Source organism: Rhinoderma darwinii, chromosome 3, assembly GCF_050947455.1.
Source record: "Rhinoderma darwinii isolate aRhiDar2 chromosome 3, aRhiDar2.hap1, whole genome shotgun sequence".
In the NCBI taxonomy this organism is placed as follows: domain Eukaryota; kingdom Metazoa; phylum Chordata; class Amphibia; order Anura; family Rhinodermatidae; genus Rhinoderma; species Rhinoderma darwinii.
In genome coordinates, this window is record NC_134689.1 from 410,676,433 (window position 1) to 410,697,041 (window position 20,609).

General features: G+C 47.7%; 1 protein-coding gene across 2 annotated transcripts in view; it reads left to right on the forward strand.

Annotated features, from left to right (window-relative positions):
- Positions 1 to 275: 275 nt before the first annotated feature.
- PER1 (period circadian regulator 1) overlaps positions 276 to 20,609 on the forward strand; it is a 71,334-nt gene continuing 51,000 nt past the window's right edge. The window contains exon 1 of one of the 2 annotated variants that reach the window (XM_075859228.1): positions 276 to 1,114. The gene's annotated coding sequence lies outside the window, so the exon portion shown is untranslated. Of the gene's footprint in view, positions 1,115 to 15,859; positions 16,077 to 20,609 lie in introns of those variants that run through there. The other variant, XM_075859227.1, reaches the window with a different exon arrangement.

The window sequence follows — 20,609 nt, forward strand, 5'->3', positions numbered from 1 at the left end:
ATGATAGGGGTCGCAGCCCCCTCGCCTCCCGCGGAAGTTATAAAGGTTCCGGTCCCCACCATCTCCACGAGCCTTAGGTGTCCATTTGTGCTCTCAGCCCCTTCTGGGCCTCGTGTTTTCCCCCGTTTGTGTGACGTCAGGCCGCTTGCAGCAAAGGTTAGACATATGTCTTAGAAACAATGTGTAGAAACCGTAAAGTTAACAATGACCACTGGGGGGCAGTGGAACACAGCAGGAGTGAGAAAACAGACAGGCCATTAGGACAGAGAAAAAGGAGGAACCAAAGAACGGACGGAGAGAGAGGGAAGGGGGAATTGGCGGACCCCAGGAAGAGGAAGGAGAGGGGAGGGGACTTGGAGAGAGGGAAGATGCAGAGCTGAGTGGGGACAAGAAAGTGACCAGGCTGCCACCATTTGTAGGAGAAGTATCCTTGGCTCAACGTTCCTGGAGGAGGACTAGCTGGACATTCACTACAGCTCAGCGGTGTCAGGAGACACAAGGGAAAAGACGTCATCTTCATCAACAGAGGAGCAGAAAGCAGAGGTAAGGGTGGTATGCCGCGTGGTAGTGAGTAGCTCTCGCTCTGACCCGCGGAGGCGCACGCGGTAATATATCCGCCGGACTCACGCCGTAGCCAAAGGGCGAGGGGCATAGCTTCCACCTTTGGGGATTCCGCAGTGTGAGTGGTAGCACCACAGTGATCCGCGGAGACGGCCCATTTCCTTCTTGAGACCCGCCGGGCCGGGTCAGTGAGCGCCAGGCGCAGCCACCCAAGAGCGGGTAGGACTCCCACGAGGGCGAGTGCCTCAGCTACTGAGAGACTTGATTTGAATACTGCATTGTTTCTATTTGGCCTGTTTGAAATTGTGATTTTCAGTAAACCGTTGATTTGAAAAGAACTGAGTAGTGTTGTGGTGTCCACGTTTAGTCTTACCTAACAGGCTGCGTGGCACTACCTACAAAGGACAACTGTGCAGGACTGTGAAAGTGATTAGAATATGTTTAAAAGATAACATTTTGCATGGACTCCATCTTGTATGGTAGACGTTCATTTTGGATCGTTGGAATCCATCTTTTGGCCTGAAGGAGTCATATTGAGGTTAATAAGTAAAAGGTAAATATCAGCAGATGTCCTGAAGCAATTCTATGTTATGTGTTCTTGAATTGAATGTTTTATTACTCTTGTGAGGAGCAGATCAAATAGCCTTGGTGGATGGACAATGACATTGTTTACCATGAGGGAAGGGGATTCAGCCCTCTGTTTAAATGATTTAAACTTCTCTGCAGTCTCCATTCTCTAGTGAGATAAGAAGGAGACAAATTAACTTGTGTCTCTGAAATGTGTGTCTTCCCCATGGGACAAGGTTCAGGCCACCTGGGGCTTGGAGGGTGAAGAATTATTATAATGCATTGAAATATTCTCATTGGCTGAATCAGAGTCATTATCATATTGTAGATGATTGGCTGAAACCAAAGCCTACACCTTTCCTGTCATTCTACTTATATACTTGTTTGGATCAATAAAGATCAGAGAAGGATTTTGAGCATACAAGCGCGGGCTCTTGTGTCGTCTTTTCTCTCAGATATATATATCTATCACCTATGATTTGGAAGCTGGATAAATCACTGGAGGGCGGGTATCGGTTGACATACCCATTACAAATTTCAGTCTAATATATTTTGGCCCATGATTGCGTTAACAAGGAGCACACAAAACACCCAGCTTTCCCGGGTATCAAATAAATGTGTGGAAATAAGCTAGATCTTAGTTTATTTCCACACATTTATTTGATACCCGGGAAAGCTGGGTGTTTTGTGTGCTCCTGCACAGTCGTCCTTTTTGAATGTCTATTGCCCGCCAGCTATCAGGGTCATTTCGCCGTCCTTGCACTACCTACAAGGGGGCTGTGGGCAGTGTGGCACTACCAACCAGGGGGCTGTGGGGCACTACCAACCAGGGGGCTGTGGGGCACTACCAACCAGGGGGCTGTGGGGCACTACCAACCAGGGGGCTGTGTGGCACTCCCTACCAGGGTCACGCTATAGGGAAAAAGGGAACAAAGCGCACATAGTGCATGAGCCTGTAAAATATGAGAACAATTGGATAAAAGTGGTCAATTATGCTGACCTGATGTTGTTATGCTCGGAGCATAACATCCCATGATGCGTGTCCAAGTTATACTTAGGTTAAGACAGTTGCAGCCCAAATTCCGGTTCGAAGATTAATAAAAATCCACTATGTAGATCCAGGAGATAAAAAATGGAATATCCGAGGGCGCAGCTGTACTGAAAATTGCTTTTATTTGTACAACAACAACAATGTGTTTCAAGGCCGTACCGGCCTCTTCGTCAGGTTAGGTACCTAACCTGACGAAGAGGCCGGTACGGCCTTGAAACACGTTGTTGTACAAATAAAAGCAATTTTCAGTACAGCTGCGCCCTCGGATATTCCATTTTTTATCCCCCTATCTCCTGACTCCCTACCAGGGGGCTGTGCGGCACTCCCTTCCAGGGGGCTGTGCGGCACTCCCTACCAGGGGGGCTGTGCGGCACTCCCTACCAGGGGGGCTGTGCGGCACTCCCTACCAGGGGGTCTGTGCGGCACTCCCTACCAGGGGGTCTGTGCGGCACTCCCTACCAGGGGGTCTGTGCGGCACTCCCTACCAGGGGTCTGTGCGGCACTCCCTACCAGGGGTCTGTGCGGCACTCCCTACCAGGGGTCTGTGCGGCACTCCCTACAGGGGGCTGTGAGGCGCTACCTACAAGGGGGCTGTGTGGCGCTACCTACAAGGGTCTGTGTGGTGCTACCCGCAAGGGGGCTGTGTGGCGCTACTCGCAAGGGGGCTGTGTGCCGCTACCTACAGGGGGAATCTGTGTGTGGGGGGCTGATGATCATTTTACTGTGAGTGGTGGGCTTGTGAGGGTTACATCCGGACTTACCTCTCTCCGGAGGACGGCGCAGGAACATGGGCTCGTCAGGCGCTGAAGAAGTGGCAGCTCCAGAGGAAGGAGCGTCTTGGGCGTCATGGCAACGGCAGCACCGCCGACAGCCATGACGCATGCGCCCGACGGCAAACAGGGCGAAGTCTGCACGGCAGGACTGGAAGGAGGAGAAGGAGGAGAAGGAGGAGGGACACGGCCGGAGGAGAGAGAGCGCGGGAAAGAGGAGGGGCGGAGTAAGCGGTGGCGCGAAAAAGGAGGGGAGTAGAGCGGAAGTGAGCAGTGTAAAAGGAGCAGGACAGTAAGAGGACGGGAGAACACGAGGAGAGGACTGGGAGAACAGGGGTCCGGACAGGGCCAGTGAGAGCTGCAAGGGAGGCCGTAGGAGGAAAGAGAAGGCAGGAGCCTGACAGAACGTGGGCTCTCCTCTCAGCCTTGGAGAAAGAGGACAGAGTACAGCACGGGTGTTCCTGCTATCATCCTGGAGAAGGACAGAGGACCGGCCGGAGCACAAGGAGTGTGCCAACAGCCACAGGTACCGTGCCCAGACCTTGAGACCCCTGACCAAGAACTAGAGGCCCGTCATAAGAGAAAGAGTCCTTGTCCTAGTCAGTGACTGTTGCACGCAGTGACGTCCCTCGCTAACGACCGCCACCGTACGCCCAGAAGACTAGTCCCAAAAGGGACAAACAATCCCCCCGAGCTAGGCCCAAAGGCGGACTTGCTATCTTATTAACCGCGCCAGTGTCTCCGCGTGACCACCAGAGTAAAGCACCACATGTAACCCTGCATGGAACTGTTATTGATAAAGCACCGCATGTAACCTTGCATGGAACTGTTATTGATAAAGCACCGCATGTAACCTTGCATGGAACTGTTATTGATAAAGCACCGCATGTAACCTTGCATGGAACTGTTATTGATAAAGCACCGCATGTAACCTTGCATGGAACTGTTATTGGTGAAGCACCGCATGTAACCTTGCATAGAACTGTTATTTATGAATCTTGTTGGAGCAGGAGCAGACAGAAGGAACGGTCGGGTTGACGGGACTTTGTTGGACTATTAGCGGGACTTCGTGTAACCCTTAGCGTCAGCCCGCCAGTTCAGTTGCGTCCTAGGGGGTCCACCATTCGGACCACCGACTGAGGAGAGAGAGGGTTTGTCATGAAAGGTAGCGGATAGCTCCGCAAGGACCCGTGACGGTGCTAGTAGGTACGTTAGTCGCTGATTCCCACTACGCGACCCGTGGGCCGAGAGTGTGACTCTTACCCTAGGGTAGGCTGTCAGTAGCGGGTAGCTCCCGCCGTGACTGTCAGCGGCGTATCCTTAGCCAAGCCGGCAACGTGGGGTCAGGCACAACCTCTCTCCGGGGGACTTCCAGCGGGATCAAAGTCCTCAACCTCAGGCTTCCTGTCTGCTCCATAGAAAATAAGTTATTGTTAATTGCTCTCCGCAGTAAAAGAAGTTGCCCCAAACAGAAGGTGTGTCTTGTTCATTGTGTACCAACCGCGGTAGTTCCTCCTACATAAATTGGCGTAGTCGGCAGGGTGCTGAATCCGACCCAAAGGGTGGTCGAGATACCGGCCGGCACAGTGCTAGCTACTGTTGAGATGGTTAGGCCAGAGGACGTGACGGACCCGGCCATGGTCGAAACTTTAAAAGAGATATCGCCGAGAGATGAAGGGAGTGAGGCCGACGTGAACGAGCAGACTGATCGACTGTGGCGCCAACTCGAACTGGACGGAATAGCCCCTGATACCAAGTCAGAAGAGCAACTGAGGACGCTTCTGCAACGCTTCGGATGGGTTTTCGCTCAGCATGAAGAGGACTTTGGGTGCACCACTACCATCGAACATGGGATTCACACGGGGGCGGCGCCGCCCATCCGAGAGCGATATCGCAATATTCCCCCCGCGCTGTATCGAGAGGTAAAAGAGCTCCTCCAGAAGATGTTAGACGGACAGGTGATTCGAGAGAGTCAGAGCCCCTGGGCAGCCCCGATTGTGCTGGTAAGGAAGAAGGAAGGGTCGCTCCGGTTTTGTGTGGATTACCGCAAATTGAACGCCTGTACTCATAGGGATGCTTACCTACTGCCCCGAGTGGAAGAATCACTAACCGCCATGCAGGAGGCTCGGTACTTCATGGCAAGTACCCATGAAGGAAGCGGATAAGGAGAAGACGGCGTTCATCACTCCCTCAGGCTTGTTCGAATTCAACCGGATGCCGTTCGGGCTAACAAATGCGCCCAGTACTTTCCAACGGCTAATGGAGCATTATTTGCGAGATCTAAATTATGAGTCAGTCTTGATCTATCTGGACGATATTGTCATTTTTTCAAAGACCTTCCCAGAACACCTGCGGCATCTACAGGTCGTGTTGGAACGATTGGGAAGGTATGGACTCAAACTAAAACCCAGCAAATGCCGACTGGGCCGCCGGCAGATCAAGTACTTGGGCCATGTCGTGAATGCAACGGGAATTGCACCTGACCCAGATAAGATTAAAGCCATACAGGAGTGGGCCATTCCCCAGAACACAACGGAAGTACGAGCCTATCTCGGATTGGTCGGTTACTATCGGAGGTACATCCGAGACTTCTCAAAAATTGCAAGTCCTCTGAATCAGCTCCTCTGTGGACAACCCACCCAAAAGAAGGGGAGGCGAAGCCCCAGTGTAGTGGAACAATGGCAGGAGCCACAACAAGCGGCATTTGCAGCACTGAAGGCACGACTGGTGACCGCACCCATCCTCGCGTTTGCAGACTTCGCCCAGCCATTCCGGCTGTACACCGACGCCAGCCTGAAGGGACTGGGAGCGGTCCTGGCCCAGCAGCAAGGAGACGTAGAGCGCGTCATCGCCTATGGTAGTCGTAGTCTGCGACCGTCAGAACGCAATCCAACCAATTACAGCTCATTCAGGCTCGAGTTATTGGCCATCGTGTGGGCTGTTACTGAACGGTTTGCCGAATACCTGGTCGGAAGTCAAGTGGAAATTTAGACGGATAACAATCCCCTGGCATACCTTGGGACGGCAAAATTGGGGGCGATGGAACAGCAATGGATAGCCCGACTGGCTCGATTCAACTATACCATCTGCTACAAGCCCGGTAAGAACCATACCAACGCCGATGCACTCTCCCGACAGCCGTGTGAGATCCCGGTCGGAGAGGTGGACGAGGAGCAAGAAGAGGTAGAGATACCCCCACTGCACGTGGTGCATCCCCCAATGCAGCAACGGCGGGTAGTGACCGCAATACAAGGGATTGAGGATCTTACTGAGATGTATGATAGGGCCGAGTGGAAGAAGAGGCAGCAGCAAGACCAAGACCTCCAAGCCATCGACAAATGGGTGCGGCGGCAGGAAAGACCCACGGCAGCAGAGCGAAGCAGGCTGTCAGCACCAGCTAAAGCATTGGTTCGGCAATTGGAGCGACTAGAACACCATGATGGGGTATTGTACCGAAGAGTGTGGGCACCACGGGAATCGCGCGATATATGGCAGTTGGTATTGCCCATCGCCGACGTCAAACCCGTGTGCAAGTGGATGCACGAGAACCGAGGTCATTTTGCAGTGGAAAAGACTGTACAGAGCATCAGGAATCACTTCTATGCTTCAAACCTGGAAGAAATAATGAGAGGTGTCTACAAGGAATGCACAGAGTGTGTCTTACACAAGGCGACGGAACAGGCAGAAAAGCCCATGACCATTGTGACGGGTGAACCATTAGAACTACTGACGGTAGACTTCTTAACAGTCCAAGAAGTCACCTCGGGGCACCGATATGCGTTAGTATGCTTGGACCATTTTTCGAAATTTGCCGTGGTGATTCCTACGAGGGACCAGACTACGACAACTACCGCGACTGCTTTGTGGAGGTATGTCATCCGTCTGTACGGGTGCCCCAGGCGCATCTTGTCGGATCAAGGACCGAATTTTGAGTCGGATCTCTTTCAAGAGCTGTGTATCTTACATGGAATTCGGAAATCCAGAATGACCCCCTATCACCCCCAAGGGAATGGGGCTTGTGAACGATTCAATCGCACCTTACTCGGCCTATTAAAAACCATCGGGGACGAACGGCAAGAACGGTGGCCCGAGTATGTGGACGACCTGGTGTGGGCCTATAACAACACTGTGCATCGAGCTACCGGGTATACCCCATATCAATTGATGTTCGGCCGACCAAGACGAGTTCCGTTGGATCTTCTGTTAGAGACGCCGGAGGTAGGGGGCAATCGATCCCCGTCACAATGGATACAGGAACATCAACGACGAGTGAGCGCAGCAAAAGACGAAATGGAGAGAGCTCGGCCCACAGAGAGCCTACCCGTCGTAGAAGAACGGCAGCAGGCCTTTCATACGGGGGATCGGGTGCTGGTGCGAAATCGCAGGGCAGCACGTGGCCGTAAGCTGGAGTCCCGATGGGAGAGAAAACCATATGTGGTGGTAAAACGCGTCGATCCCGGGCTTCCTGTGTATGAAGTGAGACCAGAGGGTGAGCAGCGACCGAGCAGAAGGCTGCATCGCAACCTGCTGCGGCCATGTACCTTCCTGACACCAGAACCAGTCACGCCCTCGAGGCAAGAAGAACCGCAGAGTGCTCCACCGACAAATATTGACGGTGATTGGTGGTTGGTGGTTCCATCAGACGACCCTAGTGTGTCCTGGACGTCACGACCGACAGGGACGGAGAGCCAAACAGAGTGTGTGGAGACACCCGCAACGGAATTGAATCGTGTACTGCGTTACCCACAGAGGTGCACTCGCAACCGACAACCGGCCTATTTGCAAGACTATGAAGTTTAGTGCAGAGGACTGCACTTGTTAACAAGGGGGGAAGTGTGAGGGTTACATACGGACTTACCTCTCTCCGGAGGACGGCGCAGGAACACGGGCTCGTCAGGCGCTGAAGAAGTGGCAGCTCCAGAGGAAGGAGCGTCTTGGGCGTCATGGCAACGGCAGCACCGCCGACAGCCATGACGCATGCGCCCGATGGCAAACAGGGCGAAGTCTGCACGGCGGGACTGGAAGGAGGAGAAGGAGGAGGGACACGGCCGGAGGAGAGAGAGCGCGGGAAAGAGGAGGGGCGGAGTAAGCGGTGGTGCGAAAAAGGAGGGGAGTAGAGCGGAAGTGAGCAGTGTAAAAGGAGCAGGACAATAAGAGGACGGGAGAACACGAGGAGAGGACTGGGAGAACAGGGGTCCGGACAGGGCCAGTGAGAGCTGCAAGGGAGGCCGCAGGAGGAAAGAGAAGGCAGGAGCCTGACAGAACGTGGGCTCTCCTCTCAGCCTTGGAGAAAGAGGACAGAGTACAGCACGGGTGTTCCTGCTATCATCCTGGAGAAGGACAGAGGACCGGCCGGAGCACAAGGAGTGTGCCAACAGCCACAGGTACCGTGCCCAGACCTTGAGACCCCTGACCAAGAACTAGAGGCCCGTCATAAGAGAAAGAGCCCTTGTCCTAGTCAGTGACTGTTGCACGCAGTGACGTCCCTCGCTAACGACCGCCACCGTACGCCCAGAAGACTAGTCCCAAAAGGGACAAACAATCCCCCCGAGCTAGGCCCAAAGGCGGACTTGCTATCTTATTAACCGCGCCAGTGTCTCCGCGTGACCACCAGAGTAAAGCACCACATGTAACCCTGCATGGAACTGTTATTGATAAAGCACCGCATGTAACCTTGCATGGAACTGTTATTGATAAAGCACCACATGTAACCTTGCATGGAACTGTTATTGATAAAGCACCACATGTAACCCTGCATGGAACTGTTATTGATAAAGCACCGCATGTAACCTTGCATGGAACTGTTATTGGTGAAGCACCGCATGTAACCTTGCATAGAACTGTTATTTATGAATCTTGTTGGAATAGGAGCAGACAGAAGGAACGGTCGGGTTGACGGGACTTTGTTGGACTATTAGCGGGACTTCGTGTAACCCTTAGCGTCAGCCCGCCAGTTCAGTTGCGTCCTAGGGCGTCCAACATTCGGACCACCGACTGAGGAGAGAGAGGGTTTGTCATGAAAGGTAGCGGATAGCTCCGCAAGGACCCGTGACGGTGCTAGTAGGTACGTTAGTCGCTGATTCCCACTACGCGACCCGTGGGCCGAGAGTGTGACTCTTACCCTAGGGTAGGCTGTCAGTAGCGGGTAGCTCCCGCCGTGACTGTCAGCGGCGTATCCTTAGCCAAGCCGGCAACGTGGGGTCAGGCACAACCTCTCTCCGGGGGACTTCCAGCGGGATCGAAGTCCTCAACCTCAGGCTTCCTGTCTGCTCCATAGAAAATAAGTTATTGTTAATTGCTCTCCGCAGTAAAAGAAGTTGCCCCAAACAGAAGGTGTGTCTTGTTCATTGTGTACCAACCGCGGTAGTTCCTCCTACAGGCTGATGATCATTTTACTGTGAGTGGGGGGCTGATGGTCATTACTGTGAGTGGGGGGCTGATGGTCATTTTACTGTGAGTGGGGGGCTGATGGTCATTACTGTGAGTGGCGGGCTGATGGTCATTTTACTGTGAGTGGGGGGCTGATGGTCATTACTGTGAGTGGGGGGCTGATGATTATTTTACTGTGAGTGGGGGCTGATGGTCATTACTGTGAGTGGGGGCTGATGGTCATTTTACTGTGAGTGGGGGGCTGATGGTCATTACTGTGAGTGGCGGGCTGATGGTCATTTTACTGTGAGTGGGGGGCTGATGGTCATTACTGTGAGTGGCGGGCTGATGGTCATTTTACTGTGAGTGGGGGGGCTGATGGTCATTTTACTGTGAGTGGGGGGCTGATGGTCATTACTGTGAGTGGGGGGCTGATGGTCATTTTACTGTGAATGGGGGGGCTGATGGTCATTTTACTGTGAGTGGGGGGCTGATGGTCATTTTACTGTGAGTGGGGGGCTGATGGTCATTTTACTGTGAGTGGGGGGGCTGATGGTTATTTTACTGTGAGTGGGGGGGCTGATAGTCATTTTACTGTGAGTGGGGGGCTGATGGTTATTTTACTGTGAGTGGGGGGCTGATTGTCATTTTACTGTGTGTGGAGGGCTGATGGTTATTTTACTGTGAGTGGGGGGGCTGATGGTCATTACTGTGTGTGGTGGGCTGATGGTCATTACTGTGAGTGGGGGGCTGATGGTCATTACTGTGAGTGGGGGGCTGATGGTCATTACTGTGAGTGGGGGGCTGATGGTCATTACTGTGAGTGGGGGGCTGATGGTCATTACTGTGAGTGGGGGGCTGATGGTCATTTTACTGTGTGTGGTGGGCTGATGGTCATTACTGTGAGTGGGAGGCTGATGGTCATTTTACTGTGAGTGGGGGCTGATGGTCATTACTGTGAGTGGGGGGCTGATGGTCATTACTGTGTGTGGGGGGCTGATGGTCATTACTGTGAGTAGGGGCTGATGGTCATTACTGTGAGTGGGAGGCTGATGGTCATTTTACTGTGAGTGGGGGCTGATGGTCATTACTGTGAGTGGGGGGCTGATGGTCATTACTGTGTGTGGGGGGCTGATGGTCATTACTGTGAGTTGGGGGCTGATGGTCATTTTACTGTGAGTGGGGGGCTGATGGTCATGTTACTGTGAGTGGGGGGCTGATGGTCATTACTGTGAGTGGGAGGCTGATGGTCATTTTACTGTGAGTGGGGGCTGATGGTCATTACTGTGAGTGGGGGGCTGATGGTCATTACTGTGTGTGGGGGGCTGATGGTCATTACTGTGAGTTGGGGGCTGATGGTCATTTTACTGTGAGTGGGGGGCTGATGGTCATGTTACTGTGAGTGGGGGGCTGATGGTTATTTTACTGTGAGTGGGGAGCTGATGGTCATTTTACTGTGAGTGGGGGCTGATGGTCATATTACTGTGAGTGGGGGGCTGATGGTTATTTTACTGTGAGTGGTGGGCTGATGGTAATTACTGTGAGTGGGGGGCTGATGGTTATTTTACTGTGAGTGGGGGGCTGATGGTCATTACTGTGTGTGGGGGGCTGATGGTTATTTTACTGTGAGTGGGGGCTGATGGTCATTACTGTGAGTGGGGGGCTGATGGTTATTTTACTGTGAATGGGGGCTGATGGTCATTTTACTGTGAGTGGGGGGCTGATGGTCATTACTGTGAGTGGGGGGCTGATGGTCATTTTACTGTGAATGGGGGCTGATGGTCATTTTACTGTGAGTGGGGGGCTGATGGTCATTACTGTGAGTGGGGGGCTGATGGTCATTTTACTGTGAATGGGGGGCTGATGGTCATTTTACTGTGAGTGGGGGGCTGATGGTCATTTTACTGTGAGTGGGGGGCTGATAGTCATTTTACTGTGAGTGGGGGGCTGATGGTCATTACTGTGAGTGGGGGGCTGATGGTCATTACTGTGTGTGGGGGGCTGATGGTCATTACTGTGAGTGGGGGCTGATGGTCATTACTGTGAGTGGGGGCTGATGGTCATTACTGTGAGTGGGGGGCTGATGGTTATTTTACTGTGAGTGGGGGCTGATGGTCATTACTGTGAGTGGGGGGCTGATGGTCATTACTGTGAGTGGGGGGCTGATGGTCATTACTGTGTGTGGGGGGCTGATGGTCATTACTGTGAGTGGGGGCTGATGGTCATTACTGTGAGTGGGGGGCTGATGGTCATTACTGTGAGTGGGGGGCTGATGGTCATATTACTGTGAGTGGGGGGCTGATGGTTATTTTACTGTGAGTGGGGGCTGATGGTTATTTTACTGTGAGTTGGGGGCTGATGGTAATTTTACTGTGAGTGGGGGCTGATGGTCATTACTGTGAGTGGGGGGCTGATGGTCATTACTGTGAGTGGGGGGCTGATGGTCATATTACTGTGAGTGGGGGCTGATGGTTATTTTACTGTGAGTGGGGGGCTGATCATTTTACTGTGAGTGGTGGGCTGATCATTTTACTGTGAGTGGTGGGCTGATGGTAATTACTGTGAGTGGGGGGCTGATGGCTATTTTACTGTGAGTGGGGGGGCTGATGGTTATTTTACTGTGAGTGGTGGGCTGATGGTAATTACTGTGAGTGGGGGGCTGATGGCTATTTTACTGTGAGTGGGGGGGCTGATGGTTATTTTACTGTGAGTGGTGGGCTGATGGTAATTACTGTGAGTGGGGGGCTGATGGCTATTTTACTGTGAGTGGGGGGCTGATGGTAATTACTGTGAGTGGGGGGCTGATGGCTATTTTACTGTGAGTGGGGGGCTGATGGTCATTACTGTGAGTGGAGGGGCTGATGGTCATTACTGTGAGTGGGGGGCTGATGGTCATTACTGTGAGTGGGGGGCTGATGGTTATTTTACTGTGAGTGGTGGCTGATGGTCATTACTGTGAGTGGGGGGCTGATGGTCATTACTGTGAGTGGGGGGCTGATGGTCATATTACTGTGAGTGGGGGCTGATGGTTATTTTACTGTGAGTGGGGGGCTGATGGTCATATTACTGTGAGTGGGGGCTGATGGTTATTTTACTGTGAGTGGTGGGCTGATGGTAATTACTGTGAGTGGGGGCTGATGGCTATTTTACTGTGAGTGGGGGGCTGATGGTAATTACTGTGAGTGGGGGGCTGATGGCTATTTTACTGTGAGTGGGGGGCTGATGGTCATTACTGTGAGTGGGGGGCTGATGGCTATTTTACTGTGAGTGGGGGGGCTGATGGTTATTTTACTGTGAGTGGGGGGCTGATGGTCATTACTGTGAGTGGGGGGCTGATGGCTATTTTACTGTGAGTGGGGGGCTGATGGTCATTACTGTGAGTGGGGGGCTGATGGCTATTTTACTGTGAGTGGGGGGGCTGATGGTTATTTTACTGTGAGTTGGGGGCTGATGGTCATTACTGTGAGTTGGGGGCTGATGGCTATTTTACTGTGAGTGGGGGGCTGATGGTCATTACTGTGAGTGGGGGGCTGATGGTCATTACTGTGAGTGGGGGGCTGATGGTTATTTTACTGTGAGTGGGGGGCTGATGGTCATTACTGTGAGTGGGGGGCTGATGGTCATTACTGTGAGTGGGGGGCTGATGGTCATTACTGTGAGTGGGGGCTGATGGTCATTACTGTGAGTGGGGGCTGATGGTCATTACTGTGAGTGGGGGGCTGATGGTCATATTACTGTGAGTGGGGGCTGATGGTCATATTACTGTGAGTGGGGGGCTGATGGTCATTTCTGTGAGTGGGGGCTGATGGTCATTACTGTGAGTGGGGGGCTGATGGTCATATTACTGTGAGTGGGGGGCTGATGGTCATTACTGTGAGTGGGGGGCTGATGGTCATATTACTGTGAGTGGGGGCTGATGGTCATATTACTGTGAGTGGGGGCTGATGGTCATATTACTGTGAGTGGGGGCTGATGGTCATATTACTGTGAGTGGGGGGCTGATGGTCATTACTGTGAGTGGGGGCTGATGGTCATTACTGTGAGTGGGGGGCTGATGGTCATATTACTGTGAGTGGGGGCTGATGGTCATATTACTGTGAGTGGGGGGCTGATGGTCATTTCTGTGAGTGGGGGCTGATGGTCATTACTGTGAGTGGTGGCTGATGGTCATATTACTGTGAGTGGGGGGCTGATGGTCATTACTGTGAGTGGGGGGCTGATGGTCATATTACTGTGAGTGGGGGCTGATGGTCATATTACTGTGAGTGGGGGGCTGATGGTCTGATGGAAAATGGTTTCCGCCTCTGACCTCTAATTGAAATTAATAGGAGCAGAGTTCACACAGTTACAGTTATATTACACAGTTGCAGTGGATTGCGGTGTTGGGTTATTACACAGTTGGAGTGGACTGTGGTGTTGGGGTATTACACAGCTGGAGTGGACTGCGGTGTTGGGGTATTACACAGTTGTAGTGGACTGTGGATTGCAGGTATAACACAGTTGCAGTGGACTGTGGTGTTGGGGTATTATACAGTTGTAGTGGACTGTGGATTGCAGGTATAACACAGTTGGAGTGGACTGTGGTGTTGGGGTATTACACAGTTGGAGTGGACTGTGGTGTTGGGGTATTACACAGTTGGAGTGGACTGTGGTGTTGGGGTATTACACAGTTGGAGTGGACTGTGGTGTTGGGGTATTACAAAGGTGGAGTGGACTGTGGTGTTGGGGTATTACACAGTTGGAGTGGACTGTGGTGTTGTGGTATTACACAGTTGGAGTGAACTGTGGTGTGCAGGTATTATACAGTTGGAGTGGACTGTGGTTTGCATGTATTATACAGTTGGAGTGTAGTGTGGTGTGCAGGTATTACATGGTTGGAGTGGACTGTGGTGTGCAGGTATTAAACTGTTGGAGTGGACTGGTGTGCAGGTATAACACACAGTTGGAGTGGATTGTGGTGTGCAGGTAACACAGCTGGAGTGGACTGCGGTGTTGGGGTATTACACAGTTGGAGTGGACTGTGGTGTGCAGGTATTATACAATTGTAGTGGACTGTGGTGTGCAGGTATAACACAGTTGTAGTGGACTGTGGTGTGCAGGTATAACACAGTTGTAGTGGACTGTGGTGTTGGGTAATACACAGTAGGAGTGGTCTGCGGTGTTGGGTATTACACAGTTGGAGGAGACTGTGGTGTTGGGGTATTACACAGTTGGAGTGGACTGCGGTGTTGGAGTATTATACAGTTGAAGTGGACTGTGGTGTTGGGGTATTACACAGTTGGAGGGGACTGTGGTGTTGGGGTATTACACAGTTGGAGTGGACTGGGGTGTTGGGGTATTACACAGTTGGAGTGGACTGGGGTGTTGGGGTATTACACAGTTAGAGTGGACTGTGGTGTGCAGGTATAACACTGTTGGAGTGGACTGTGGTGTGAAGGTAATATACAGTTGGAGTGGATTGCGGTGTTGGGGTATTACACAGTTGGAGGGGACTGGGGTGTTGGGGTATTACACAGCTGGAGTGGACTGCGGTGTTGGGGTATTATACAGTTGTAGTGGACTGTGGTGTGCAGGTATAACACAGTTGGAGTGGACTGTGGTGTGCAGGTATTACACAGTTGGAGTGGACTGTGGTGTTGGGTAATACACAGTTGGAGTGGACTGCGGTGTTGGGGTATTACATAGTTGGAGTGGACTGCGGTGTTGGGGTATTACACAGTTGGAGTGGACTGTGGTGTTGGGCTATTACACAGTTGGAGTGGACTGCGGTGTTGGGTATTACACAGTTGGAGTGGACTGCGGTGTTGGGGTATTACACAGTTGGAGTGGACTGCAGTGTTGGGTATTACACAGTTGGAGGGGACTGTGGTGTTGGGGTATGACACAGTTGGATTGAACTGGTGTTGGGATATTACACAGTTGGAGGGGACTGCGGTGTTGGGGTATTACACAGTTGGAGTGGACTGCGGTGTTGGGGTATTACACAGTTGGAGGGGACTGCGGTGTTGGGGTATTACACAGTTGGAGGGGACTGCGGTGTTGGGGTATTACACAGTTGGAGGGGACTGCGGTGTTGGGGTATTACACCGTTGGAGTGGACTGCGGTGTTGGAGTATTACACAGTTGGAGTGGACTGTGGTGTTGGGGTATTACACAGTTGGAGTGGACTGTGGTGTTGGGGTATTACACAGTTGGAGTGGACTGTGGTGTTGGGGTATTACACAGTTGGAGTGGACTGTGGTGTTGGGGTATTACACAGTTGGAGGGGACTGTGGTGTTGGGGTATTACACAGTTGGAGGGGACTGTGGTGTTGGGGTATTACACAGTTGGAGGGGACTGTGGTGTTGGGGTATTACACAGTTGGAGGGGACTGTGGTGCGCTGTTATTATGTCACGGTATCACACACATTCCTTGTCTCGTGTCCCTTCACATCGTTGTGTTTCCTTCCCCAGTCCCTCCAATAAACGCTAAGGGGGCGGGGACAGGGATCTGGGGTAGCGAATCAGCGGCGGGGGGTGTGACTCTGCGCTGCGCTCTCACGTGGATCTGGGAATGTCAGGAGCCGGTGACCCGCAGCACGGAGACCGGAGCCGGTGACGTGAGGAATAGTGACCCGATAGATCAGCTGCTCGCCACGTTAGAGGACCGGACGCTGCATCACGTAGTTGGGGTGTCCTGTAGGGGGCGACACATGTTACAGGGTGAGATGGGGCTGTGCAGATAATCTCTGCTGAAGATCCTGCAGGCATCGCTCAGGTAAGTGACAGTCGTGTCTCATGTCGCACCGATAGTTGTTGCAGCGCTGTAGTCTAATGTCGTAGTTTGCTGCCTGCAGCGTCAGGTCCACAGTGACAGATGAATGGATGCAGCATATCCAGTTATGGAGCCGTCAACAAGTAGCCTGCTGCTGACGAGTGTTGTCATGGCCTTCGTATTACTCTATGTATGACACAGTAGAGGGTTTGTCACAATTGTATCCGGTCCAGGTAATCCACTGACTTCAGACTGATACATTGTAACAAACTATCAGGGCTCGATGTGTTTGCTTCTGATCTGTTTGGCGCGTACACATTCATAGTCACTGGTGCGCCCCATAGTGGCCCGTCAGGAACTACATCTCTATGATCTCTATTATAATATCCTGATTGTTCCTGTCATCGCAATATGTGTTTATGCTGGAGCCAAGACAACAAGACGATATAGTTTATAGGGGGCAGTATTATAGTAGTTATATTCTTGTATATAGGGGGACAGTATTATAGTAGTTATATTCTTGTATATATGGGGCAGTATTATAGTAGTTATATTCTTGTATATAGGAGCAGTATTATAGTAGTTATATTCTTGTATATAGGAGCAGTATTATAGTAGTTATATTCTTGTATATAGGGGGCAGTATTATAGTAGTTATATTCTTGTATATAGGGGCAGTATTATAGTAGTTATATTCTTGTATATAGAGGGCAGTATTATAGTAGTTATATTCTTGTATATAGGAGGCAGTATTATAGTAGTTATATTCTTGTATATAAGGGGCAGTATTATAGTAGTTATATTCTTATACACAGGGAGCAGTATTATAGTAGTTATATTCTTGTATATAGGAGCAGTATTATAGTAGTTATATTCTTGTATATAGGAGCAGTATTATAGTGGTTATATTCTTGTATATAGGGGCAGTGTTATAGTAATTATATTCTTGTATATAGGAGCAGTATTATAATAGTTATATTTTTGTATATAGGGGGCAGTATTATAGTAGTTATATTCTTGTATATAGGGGGCAGTATTATAGTAGATATATTATTGTATATAGGGGGCAGTATTATAGTAGTTATATTCTTGTATATAGGGAGCAGTATTATAGTAGATATATTATTGTATATAGGGGGCAGTATTATAGTAGTTATATTCTTGTATATAGGGGCAGTATTATAGTAGTTATATTCTTGTATATAGGGGTAGTATTATAATAGTTATATTTTTGTATATAGGGGGCAGTATTATAGTAGTTATATTCTTGTATATAGGGGGCAGTATTATAGTAGATATATTATTGTATATAGGGGCAGTATTATAGTAGTTATATTCTTGTATATAGGAAGTAGTATTATAGTAGTTATATTCTTGTATATAGGGGGCAGTATTATAGTAGTTATATTCTTGTATATAGGGAGCAGTATTATAGTAGATATATTATTGTATATAGGGGGCAGTATTATAGTAGTTATATTCTTGTATATAGGGGCAGTATTATAGTAGTTATATTCTTGTATATAGGAGGCAGTATTATAGTTGTTATATTCTTGTATATAGGAGCAGTATTATAGTAGTTATATTCTTGTATATAGGAGGCAGTATTATAGTTGTTATATTCTTGTATATAGGAGCAGTATTATAGTAGTTATATTCTTGTATATAGGAGGCAGTATTATAGTAATTATATTCTTGTATATAGAGGCAGCATTATAGTAGTTATATTCTTGTATATAGGGGGCAGTATTATAGTAGTTATATTCTTGTATATAGGGGGCAGTATTATAGTAGTTATATTCTTGTATATAGGAGGTAGTATTATAGTAGTTATATTCTTGTATATAGGAGGCAGTATTATAGTAGTTATATTCTTGTACATAGGGAGCAGTATTATAGTAGTTATATTCCTGTATATAGGGGGCAGTATTATAGTAGTTATATTCTTGTACATAGGGAGCAGTATTATAGTAGTTATATTCCTGTATATAGGGGGCAGTATTATAGTAGTTATATTCTTGTATATAGGAGGCAGTATTATAGTAGTTATATTCTTGTATATAGGAGGCAGTATTATAGTAGTTAGATTCTTGTATATAGGAGGAGTATTATAGTAGTTATATTCTTGTATATAGGGGGCAGTATTATAGTAGTTATATTCTTGTATATACGGGCAGTATTATAGTAGTTATATTCTTGTACATATGGGGCAGTATTATAGTAGTTATAGTCTTGTATATACGGGCAGTATTATAGTAGTTATATTCTTGTACATAGGGGGCAGTATTATAGTAGTTATATTCTTGTATATAGGGGCAGTATTATAGTAGTTATATTCTTGTACATAGGGGCAGTATTATAGTAGTTATATTCTTGTACATAGGGGGCAGTATTATAGTAGTTATATTCTTGTATATAGGGAGCAGTATTATAGTAGTTATATTCTTGTACATAGGGGGCAGTATTATAGTAGTTATATTCTTGTATATAGGGAGCAGTATTATAGTAGTTATATTCTTGTATATAGGGAGCAGTATTATAGTAGTTATATTCTTGTACATAGGGGGCAGTATTATAGTAGTTATATTCTTGTATATAGGGAGCAGTATTATAGTAGTTATATTCTTGTATATAGGGGCAGTATTATAGTAGTTATATTCTTGTACATAGGGGGCAGTATTATAGTAGTTATATTCTTGTATATAGGGGCAGTATTATAGTAGTTATATTCTTGTACATAGGGGCAGTATTATAGTAGTTATATTCTTGTACATAGGGGGCAGTATTATAGTAGTTATATTCTTGTACATAGGGGGCAGTATAGTAGTTATATTCTTGTATATAGGGAGCAGTATTATAGTAGTTATATTCTTGTATATAGGGAGCAGTATTATAGTAGTTATATTCTTGTATATAGGGGCAGTATTATAGTAGTTATATTCTTGTACATAGGGGCAGTATTATAGTAGTTATATTCTTGTACATAGGGGGCAGTATAGTAGTTATATTCTTGTATATAGGGAGCAGTATTATAGTAGTTATATTCTTGTATATAGGGGGCAGTATTATAGTAGTTATATTCTTGTATATAAGGGCAGTATTATACTAGTTATATTCTTGTACATAGGGGGCAGTATTATAGTAGTTATATTCTTGTATATAGGGAGCAGTATTATAGTAGTTATATTCTTGTATATAGGGGCAGTATTATAGTAGTTATATTCTTGTACATAGGGGGCAGTATTATAGTAGTTATATTCTTGTATATAGGAGGAGTATTATAGTAGTTATATTCTTGTATATAGGAGGCAGTGTTATAGTAGTTATATTCTTGTATATAAGGGCAGTATTATACTAGTTATATTCTTGTACATAGGGGGCAGTATTATAGTAGTTATATTCTTGTATATAGGGAGCAGTATTATAGTAGTTATATTCTTGTATATAGGGGCAGTATTATAGTAGTTATATTCTTATATATAGGGGCAGTATTATAGTAGTTATATTCTTGTATATAGGAGCAGTATTATAGTAGTTATATTCTTGTATATAGGGGCAGTATTATAGTAGTTATATTCTTGTATATAGGGGCAGTATTATAGTAGTTATATTCTTGTATATAGGGGACAGTATTATAGTAGTTATATTCTTGTATATAGGGGGCAGTATTATAGTAGTTATATTCTTGTATATAGGAGCAGTATTATAGTAGTTATATTCTTGTATATAGGGGGCAGTATTATAGTAGTTATATTCTTGTATATGGGGGCAGTATTATAGTAGTTATATTCTTGTATATAGGGGGCAGTATTATAGTAGTTATATTCTTGTATATAGGGGGCAGTATTATAGTAGTTATATTCTTGTATATAGGAGCAGTATTATAGTAGTTATATTCTTGTATATAGGGGGCAGTATTATAGTAGTTATATTCTTGTATATAGGGGGCAGTATTATAGTAGTTATATTCTTGTATATAGGGGGCAGTATTATATTAGTTATATTCTTGTATATAGGGGCAGTATTATAGTAATTATATTCTTGTATATAGGGGCAGTATTATAGTAGTTATATTCTTGTATATAGGGGCAGTATTATAGTAATTATATTCTTGTACATAGGGGCAGTATTATAGTAGTTATATTCTTGTATATAGGAGGCAGTATTATAGTAGTTATATTCTTGTATACAGGGAGCAGTATTATAGTAGTTATATTCTTGTATATAGGGGGCAGTATTATAGTAGTTATATTCTTGTATATAAGGGCAGTATTATACTAGTTATATTCTTGTACATAGGGGGCAGTATTATAGTAGTTATATTCTTGTATATAGGGAGCAGTATTATAGTAGTTATATTCTTGTATATAGGGGGCAGTATTATAGTAGTTATATTCTTGTATATAGGAGCAGTATTATAGTAGTTATATTCTTGTATATAGGGGCAGTATTATAGTAGTTATATTCTTGTACATAGGAGGCAGTATTATAGTAGTTATATTCTTGTATATAGGGGGCAGTATTATAGTAGTTATA